General features: G+C 47.9%; 1 long non-coding RNA gene across 1 annotated transcript; it reads right to left on the minus strand.

Annotated features, from left to right (window-relative positions):
• Positions 1 to 3,985: 3,985 nt before the first annotated feature.
• LOC138690281 (uncharacterized) lies at positions 3,986 to 5,509 on the minus strand. The gene is made up of 3 exons (XR_011329082.1): positions 5,464 to 5,509; positions 5,179 to 5,284; positions 3,986 to 4,069 (listed from the first exon to the last, which is right to left on the minus strand). It is a non-coding gene; the product is annotated as an uncharacterized lncRNA (long non-coding RNA).
• Between the last annotated feature and the right edge of the window lie 4,607 nt (positions 5,510 to 10,116).

Raw genomic sequence — 10,116 nt, forward strand, 5'->3', positions numbered from 1 at the left:
AGACACAGAGAAAGAAAATGTAAGAATTGGCAGGGTACACGACAGCCAGGAAAGAATCAAAAAGCTGTGATACACTGCTTGATAAAAGTAGACATAGAAAGAATATTTAAAAAATGATGGCATATAGGACAGGAAAAAAAATTTAAAATAGGGAGAGATAAATAGAGATATGGAAAGAAAATTTTTTTTAAAATGGGGTGCAAGACAGAGACAAAAAACCTAAAAATATATAGACAGTGAACTGTATAAAACTAGCCATAGAAAGAAAATTTAAAAAGCAACCGCTTACAGGACATACGGGAAAAAATTAAAAAATAGGGACAGCAAACAAATAAACACAGAAAGAAAATTTTAAAAAAGTGAGATGGTACAGGACACAGGATAAAATTAAAAAAAACAAAGACAGTGAATAGGTTAAAGTAGGCATAGAAAGCAAATTTGAAAAAAAGTGACAGGTGTCATGGTTTAACCCCAGCTGGCAACTAAGCACCACCCAGCTGCCTGCTTGCTGCCCCCCTGCAGCAGGATGGGGGAGAAAAATCAGGAAAAAAAAAGTAAAACTCACAGGTTGAGATAAAGACAGTTTAATAGGTAAAGCAGAAACCATGCACACAAGCAAAGCAAGACAAGGAATTCATTCCCCGCTTCCCATCAGCAGGCAGGTGTTCAGCCATCTCCAAGAAAGGAGGGCTCCATCCTGTGTAACGGTTACGTGGGAAGACAAATGCCATCGCTCTGAATGTCCCCCCTTCCTTCTCCTTCCCCCAGCTTGATATGCTGAGCATGACACCATATGGTCTGGAACAGCCCTTGGGTCAGTTGGGGTCAGCTGTCCCAGCTGTGTCCCCTCCCAGCTCCTTGTTCAGCCCCAGCCTGCCCGCTGGTGGGGCAGGGTGAGAAGCAGAACAGCCCTTGACTCTGTGCAAGCACTGCTCAGCAATAACAAAAACATCCCTGGGTTATCAATGCTGTTTTCAGCACAAATCCAAAACGTAGCCCCATACTAGCTACTGGGAAGAAAATTAACTCAATCCCAGCCAAAACCAGCACAACAGGGTACGTGACAGAGACAAAAGAATTAAAAAATGGGGACAGCTAACTAAACAGACAGACATAAGAAGAAAATTTAAAAGGTGATGGGCTACATGACAGACAGGAATAACTTAAAGACAGTGAACAGGTTAAAGTAGACATAGAAAGAAAAAGTAAAAAGCAACGGGGTACACAATAGTGAGGAAAGAATTAAAAAACAGTGATACACAGCTTGATACAAGTAGACATAGAGGGAAAGTTTAAGAAGTGACTGGGTACAGGACAAAAAAATTTTAAAATAGCCACAGTGAACTAAAACTGAGAAATATAAAGGAAATTTAAAAGTGACACAGGGGCACAGGACAGAGAGGAAAAAAATAAAAAATAAAGACAGTGAACTGGATAAAATTAGACATAGAAAGCAAATTTTCAAAGCAACAGGGTACACAACAGACAGGAAATAATTAAAAAATAGCAATAGGCAGATTCATAAAAGTAGATGTAGCATCGTGGTTTAACCCTGGCTGGCAACTAAGTACTATACAGCTGCTCACTTACTCCCCCACAGTGGGATAGGGGGAGAATCGGGAGGGTAAATGTAAGAAACTCATGGGTTGATATAAAAAGTTTAATAATTAAAAAGACTTTTCTTTAAGTTGTACGAGGAAAAAAAAAACCAGCAAATGAAAACAATTGCTCACCACCAACTGACCGATGCCCAGCCAGTCTCAAGCAACTGGGTACAGGACAGAGAGGGAGGAATTAAAATATAGGGTCAGGGAGACAGAGAGGGGAAGACATAGAAATTAAATTTTCAAAGTCATGGGGTACAAGGCAGTGCAGAAAAAATAAAAAACAGGGAGAAGCAGCTGGTTAGAGAGAGGCATATTAAAAATTTAAAAGGCAACAGGGTACTGGGCAGAGTTGACAGAAGAATAACAAGTTTTGAGGAGCCATACACATAGGTGGGCAGGCAGAGAGGGAGACAGAGGAAGGGAGGCAAGCAGATGTCTAAAGAAGGGAGGCAGAGGTGGGCCTGGATGTAGAGGAGAGGACGTGCGACTCACCACAGCTCCTGGTGCCGGCAGGAGACCTTCACCGCCCCGATGCTTCTCTCTCTGCTTCTGCCCCTTCCTCCTCCCCAGTGCCGGCTGCCTGACCCTCACCCACTCGGCAGCACGCAGCAGATGCCTCAATGCTCCTCACCCACAAGGCTTGCTTTGATACATGGTGGCTCACGCATGTAGCCAACAAAGGCCAGGGACAGCTCAGAGAGATCCTTCCTTGCCACAGGGACTGGCCATTCCTTGCTGCAAGCACCTACCAGCCAGACCCCCGTGCACTCCCTCCTCAGCCAGTTCCCCTGCCCAGGCAGCCCCCTTTACAGCTTGAGCCCCTTCACACAGCAGGGCCAGCCCCATCCTCAGCCTCACTGGCCACACCTGGGGCCATCCCAGCCCCAGCTGGAGCCCATCAGGAACAGGGGCCATTGCCAAAGCCCCACAGCACCTCATCCCTGCCCCTGCACCTACCCACATCCAGGGAGACAGAGGAGGCAGGAAAAATTTATTCATTAATGCATATAAGAAATCCTGGCAATGAGTTGGCTACAAGGCTCAGTGCCCAAAGGCAGCAGGATGGGAGGATAAAAGGGAAGAGAAAAGCAGGAGGAAGGACAGAGGGACACAGATGTGCAAGACAGGGAGCCAAGAAATTGGATGCTGGGAACAAGAGAGGGACAAGAAGCAGGAAAACGGTATAGAGAGAGAAGAGCAGAGAGACTGAGCAGAACAACAGGGATGGAGATGGAGGAATAAATAATAGGAAGCAGGGGAGAGAAGGGGAAGAGACGGGCAGGACAGGAAGATAAAGACAGGACAAGGGACAGGGAAACATTCTCAAGTGATACAGGAGAAGAAACAGCAAGAACTAGAAAAAAGAAACAGGGAGCCAGGTAGAGAGAAAAATTTAAAAAAGCAACAGCATACAAGAAACATAGGCAAGAACTAACAAATAGGCACAGGGAGATGTAGAAAGAGGGAGATGTAGAAAGAAAATGTAAGAAGTGACAGGGTACAGGACAGAGAGGGAAGAGTTAAGAACTAGAGACAGGGAGATGGATAGAAGGAAACCTAGAAAGAAAATTTTGAAAGCAACAGAGTACAAGAATCAAAAAGTAGGTACATGAAGCTGCATAGAGGGAGATGTTAAGAACGAAATTTGAAAAGCAACAGGGTACAAGAAACACAGGCGAGAAATTAAAATAAGGTCAGGGAGACAAAGAGAGGGAAAAGTAGCAAGAAAATTTTAAAAGCAACTGGGTTTAAGAAACATGCAAGAATTTAAATAGGGATGGAGAGGTAGGAAGTTTCAAAAGTGATGACATACAAGAAACATAGGCAAGATTTAAAAAATAGGGACAGGGAGCCTGATAGAAGGAAACTGTGGTGGGTTGACCTTGCCTGGCTGACGAGTGTCCACCAAGCCACTCTATCTTTCCTCCTCCTCAACAAGACAGCAGGGTAGAAAATGCAACAAAAAAGCTTGTGGGTCAAGATAAGGACAAAGAGATCACTCACCAATTACTGCACAGGCAAAACAGACTCAACTTGGGGAAATTAATTTGTCAGTCAAAATCAGAGTACAATAATGAGAAATATGAACAAATCTGAAAAACACCTTCCCCCCACCCCTCTCTTTTTTTCCTGGGCTCATCTTCACTCCTGACTTCTCTACCTCCTCCTACCAAGCAGCACAGGGGGAGAGAGCGCGGGGGGTTGCAGTCAGTTCATCACAAGTTGTCTCTGCTGCTCCTTCCTTCTTCATGTTCTTCTTCTGTTCCAGTGTGGTGTCACTCCCATGGGGCCACAGGTCCTGCCAGAAAACCTGCTCCAGTGTGGGCTCCTCTCCACAGCGTCACAGCCTCCTTTGGGTGCATCCGCCTGCTCTGGCGGGCTGCAGGGTGCATATCTGCTCTGCCATGGACCTCCGTAGGCTGCAGGGGGACAGCCTGTGTCACCATGGTCTTCACTGCAGGCTGCAGGGGAATCTGCTTTAGGACCTGGATCACCTCCTCCTTTTCCTTCTTCACTGACTTTGGTGTCTGCAGGACTGACAGCTTCTGCACAGCATTTTTTAGCCCTTCTTACATATCACAGAGGTGCTACCAGGGTTGCTGGTTGGCTCAGCTTTGACCAGTAGCAGCTCCATCTTGGAGCTGGAACTGGCTTTGCCCAACATGGGGGCAAGTCCTGGTGTCCTCTCACAGAACCCACCCCTGCAGCCCCTGCCCACTCCCCTGCCCCAGCTTGCCACACAAACTCACTACAACAGTGATTGGCTACAGGGCAGAGAGGGGGGATTGAAAAGTATGGAAAGGGAGACAGAGAGAGATGGGGCGGCGGGGGGCGGGTAGCAATGGGCTACAGGACAGAGAGGAGGAACTAATAAAAAGGGAGAGGATACCAGACAGAGAGATGGAGAAAAACAAATATTAGTGATGAGCCACAGGGCAGAAGGAAGAATTAAAAAAGGGGACAGTGAGGTAGATGAGAGAGACTGAGAAATATCAAAAACACTGATGATCTAAAGGGAAGAGAGAGGGAAAATAAAGAATAGGGACAGGGAACCAGACCGAGAGAGAATAATAAAGACAAAAATGGGCTATGGGACAGTGAGGGAAGAAGTTAAAACATAGGGACAGGGACCTGGAACAAAAGAATCTAAGAAAGTAAAAGTGTATCCAGAACACAGGGCAGAAAAAGGAATTTAAAAATAGAGACACAGCATCAGACAGCTGAGAGCGGTGGGAACTGTGAAGGGCTAAAGGGCAGACAGGGAGGAATTACAAGGTTGGGATAAGAAGACAGATGGATAGATGGAGAAAGAAAAAGTAGTGATGGGCTGCAGGGCAGAAACAGAGGATAAAAAAGAGGGATGGGACAGGTCAGAAGTGCAGAGAGAAAAAGAAAACAGAGAGGCAGAACAACAGAGAAAGAGGAGACTTAGAGAACAAGAGAGGGAGAGGTACAGGAAGAAAAAAAACAAAAAAATTAAAGCAGTGAGAGAAAGAAAAGGTGGGGGCAGGGAGGGACTGGGATGCAGAAGAGGGGTGACACAGCCCCAGGGGTCCAGGACTCACTGTACCTCCCGCTCTTGGAGCTGCTGGGAGAATTTGACAGTTCAGACATGTCTGTCTCTCTCTCCCTCTCCCTTCCTCCTCTGTAGCTGCAGTCACTTGACTGTCATCCACCTAAGAGAATAGATTGGTGCCTTACAGCTCTTACAATATGAGGCTTCCTAGAAACACAGCCTCACATGCACACACACACTACATGACTGTACTGTGGTTTTGGTTACGCATACAGACCCTGCCGTGCACACTGGTGATCGGATCTGCTGAGGACTACACTAAGAAGGATCCATCCTCACCTGGAGAGGCAGGCTATCTCCTGTCTGCAGCTGCTGGCTGGATCCTTGTAGTGTTCAGTTATAGGGAATTTAGTTATTGGGCCTACAAGTAGCTCATGGTCACAGGAGCGTTCCAGACGCTTTTAGAAGGCCTTGAACAGAATAAACAAGAAGAGAGAAAAAGAAAGATACCAATTAGAAAAACACAGGTGCACATTCCATGATAAAGGGAACTTGGCACAAACAACCTCAATTCAGGGGCTTATCTCGACCAATTGGACTAAGACAAGTCCTGCATGCTCTAATTAATACGGCCAATTATGTCCTATGTTTATGCGCGTGTACAGAGCGGGTATAACTAACTTTATCTTACGTTTGTGCGCGTGGACAGTACCGATGTAACCAAGCACCGTTTATGCTTGTGCGCGTGGACACCAAATGCTTGCATGCAGCAACCAATCAGAGTTTCTAAACAACTTAGAGAATTGTATAAAAATGATCAGCTAAGCTCAATAAAGGGACGACTTTAATCATCATATTGGTGTTCTATCGTCCGGGCCCCACACGGAATAATCCCTAAACCCTACAGATCCTCTTTATTTCATTCTTCAAATAAAAAATATTCTTCAAATGCAGACCACTACGGAAACTTTCCATCTGTCTCGTACCATCACGGCAGAAGAAAGGGCAACCAGGGCGAAACGGTGGCAGCTGACATCCAGCTGAGAGAAGAAGAAAAAAAAAAAAAAACCACAACACTTTAGCATAAAACTGGGTAGGAATCCAAAGCTGCCTTTTTTTTTTTTTGTGAAGGTTTGTGAAGACAGTACGACTGAGCGGAGGAAAAAGTATTTTTGCGTCATCTTCGGTACAGTTGTTGACACAGGCCACTAGAGCTTTTGCATTTTTCAGACAACTGTGCCTTTTTTTTTTCTCCCTTCTTTTTTGACTCATTGGCAACTTTACTTTCACTAGAACTCACTTTCCTAGATACACACAGGTGACAGACATAGAGACCTACATACATTTTCTCAAGCCTTAGTATAGCCGAGGCTTCATCACCCTATACATCCCAAGTTGAGTAGTTTTGCTAAAGAGCACAGCAACACATCTGTCCTTGCGAACTGCCTCGTTGCAAAAAAGGAATCATTTTTTCCAGGCCGTTGCTCCAAACGGTCAAGATCTTTTAAAACCGCAGTTGTGCCACCAAACCCGCTCAGGGTCCCTCCTAGCTTTTGACCGCCCTGAGATTTAACAGGCGCACGCTCCATTCCATCTTCCAACAGCAAAAATACGTTAACGCTCTCAGACCCAGAGCGCAACCCTACGGATGTCCACGCACACAGCCTGCCGTTTTGATGAGGAGCCACCGAGCAGCCCTGCGAGCACAGCTGCACGCGCCAGATCGGTTTCCCCTACGCCGCGAGTTACCGGTTTCAGTGAATGTAGTTTCTGACGCTTTAAACCGAAAGCCGTATCTCGACGCTTTGCCACAGCAGAAACGACCCATCGCTAGAACGCTACAAAAACGCAGTAACACCAATTGCAAACCCACAGCAGCAACAGCTCCAGAAATATTTAGACCAGGAACAAGGGAGAAAAATAAAACAGCTTCATCTCATGCACAGGGGAGCGGCAGGCAGAGAAAAGGGTCGGCATTCTGAGCCCTTACAGAAAACGGGCATTCTCCTTCCGTTCCTCAGCCCGTCCGTGAAGGTCTAAATACCGCAACACTACTACGGCAACGTCGAGAGTAGGGAACAGCAGCCCTGCCACTGGACTTGCCACTGACCCATGCTATTTACGTAGCAGGACGCGTACGCAGAGGGACACGTTTTGCCACACACAGCCCTGAACTTCCTGAAAATTTACGTTTACCAAAAAAAGCCATTTGGAACATATTGCCAAACAACGTTCGGCAAGAAAGCTTTGATGCATTTGACACACGCAAGTTTCTGGTCACTTGCTATTTGCTTCCTGTTGCTGCTGCTGTTCTTCCTTCAGAAATTCTACTCGTCGCCAAGTTATTCACTACTGGTTCAAGCATTTGCCTTCCTGGTATTACCAGCACATTCACAGAGGCAAGTAACTTAATTGCTCTTCTACACTTATCCAAACGACAATTACAGCCATGAAAGAGAAGGAGAGGTCAGGCAGCACAAGAGCTCTGCAGGCTGGCACCAGTCAATATTGCACTCTCTAAAAACAAACAACAACAAAACAAAACCGTGACCCTGTAGCCTTCTTTTTTTTTTTTTTTTCCTTCTTCTTTCAGAGCTCATACCTGCCTCAGCATTTTCTCTTGTCAGAGCATGAAGCGCAGGTGATCCGTACCCTGACGACTTCTGCGTGTGATGAATGCGTGTTCAGAAATAGTCCAGATCTGCAAGACTGGTGTCGTTTTTATGGTTTTAATCATCATAACTCAAATTTTATTTACTCACGCATTTGTGAGGAAACTAATTAACTTTTAGACACTGCCTCTCCTTTTTTTGGGGGGTGGGGGTGGAAATGCGTTAGAGACCGAACAACATTACGATTCAGAGCTCCCAACCACGAGGGAGTGGTGGAGAAATCAATGAAAGCAAAGACCAACAGCAGCAACATCAACTGAAAGTTGGCTTTAATTCCGATCACGTACTTAAGCGACTCTCCAAGTCTATGCCTCGGTCCTAGGAATGACTAGTCCCTTTTTGGAAGGACAAACTTGTTTACTTAAAAGTCCTAGACTGAAGACTCCGCTGAACGGAATGGGGATTGTCCCACAGGACAACATGCCATCAACACTCTTAATGGGGAAGGAAAAAAAAAAAACCAAATAAAAATCAAGTTTCAGTACCAGTTCCCATCATGTTTCACTCATTACATTTCTACTGGCATCTAGGTGCTCAAAAATGAACTACAGGGACACCACATATTCCTAAAAATTCAGTTATACATAAAAAAAAAAAAAAGGCTATTTCCAGCTTGCCCATCAAATCAGTATGAACAGAGAGAAGAGAAACACGCGACCCTGAAGAAGCTAACAGGCAGCTCTGAATTTACCAGACAGGAAATTTCATTCTTTCACCTGAAACAAAAACACATAAAGGGACGAGTTCAGGAACAGGGCACGATCTGTTAACAGCAATTTTTCCATCACCTTTTCTGCACTAGCAGCAAATTTGCCTTCTCTGTGGGTTTAACGTGGAGCATCTGTAGTGCCCTCGAACTCGCAAGTGTTTCTCTCCACTCCCCCAGCCCGATACGCGCGATTACCTGAGCAGCAAGCGGAATTAACCACTGTCGTGGTTTAACCCCAGCCAGCAACTAAGCACCACGCAGCCGCTCGCTCACTCCCCCCCCATCCAGTGGGATGGGGGAGAAAATCAGGAAAAGAAGTAAAACTCCTGGGTTGAGATAAGAACGATTTAATAGAACAGAAAAGAAGAAACTAATAATGATAATGATAACACTAATAAAATGACAACAGTAGTAATAAAAAGATTGAAATGTACAAATGATGCGCAGGGCAATTGCTCACCACCCGCCGACCGACACCCAGCCAGTCCCCGAGCGGCGAATCCCTGCCCCCCACCTCCCAGTTCCTAAACTAGATGGGACATCACATGGTATGGAATACACTGTTGGCCAGTTTGGGTCAGGTGCCCTGGCTGGGCATGAGAAGCTGAAAAATCCTTGACTATAGTCTAAACACTACTGAGCAACAACTGAAAACATGTGTTATCAACATTCTTCACATACTGAACTCAAAACATAGCACTGTACCAGCTACTAGGAAGACAGTTAACTATATCCCAGCTGAAACCAGGACAACCACGCAGGATTTTCTTTGTGTGACACGGAAGGTGACACTGGGAGAAGAGGAGACAAAGAAATGAACCTGCTTGTCACACCCAGCCAACGGTGAAAAGACAGGGGAGGATTCTGCCGGAAGGGCTCTGCACCCCAGGAGCTCCCGCCGGCCGGTTTCTCTCCCCTTTGCCCGGTACCGAGGGGACGACGACACCTCGCCCGCGCCCCCTCGCGGGGGGGGCTGCCCCAGGAGAGACGGGGGACCCCCACCTCGCTTCTGCCCGCGGGAACGGACCGGGAGAGACCCTCCACGCAGAGAGAGGAGCGCGGCGTGGATTGCATGCCCGAGGGAAGAGGCCGGGCTCCCCGCTGGCAGAAGGACAACTCACCTCCCTGCTGCAGGGACCGCGCATGCGCCGGAAGGGTCAGAGCCGGCGAGCGAACGCCGGGCTGCCCCACGCGCAGGACGGCGCATGCGCCCGGGAGGCGCGTCCGCACGGCTGGTCGGGGAGCGGGCGCAGCGGGAAGCCCGCGGAAAACCACACGAAACCGGTAACGCTCCTGCGTCTGACCTTATCGGACTCCGGGGCCCGCGGCGGCAGCGAGGACTACGCCGCGCCCGAGAGCCACGCTGCCGCCCGGCCGCCGAGTCCGCGAAAACTACAGCTCCCGGCATACCCCGGGAGGCAGCCTGCCCTGCTGCCCGACCCCGAGAGGACGCCGCTTCCGTTTCCGCCCACCCCCACGCCGGCGCAGCCGCAGTTCCCGCCGAGCCCCCAGCGCCGCTCCGGGCAGCTCCGGCGCGCTTTCGCCGCCCGGCTCCGGCACGGCGCGGCACCCCCCCCGCCCGGCTCCGGCTCCGGGCAGCGCCCGTCGCCG

The sequence above is a fragment of the Haliaeetus albicilla genome, chromosome 21 (genome assembly GCF_947461875.1).
Source record: "Haliaeetus albicilla chromosome 21, bHalAlb1.1, whole genome shotgun sequence".
Classification (NCBI taxonomy): domain Eukaryota; kingdom Metazoa; phylum Chordata; class Aves; order Accipitriformes; family Accipitridae; genus Haliaeetus; species Haliaeetus albicilla.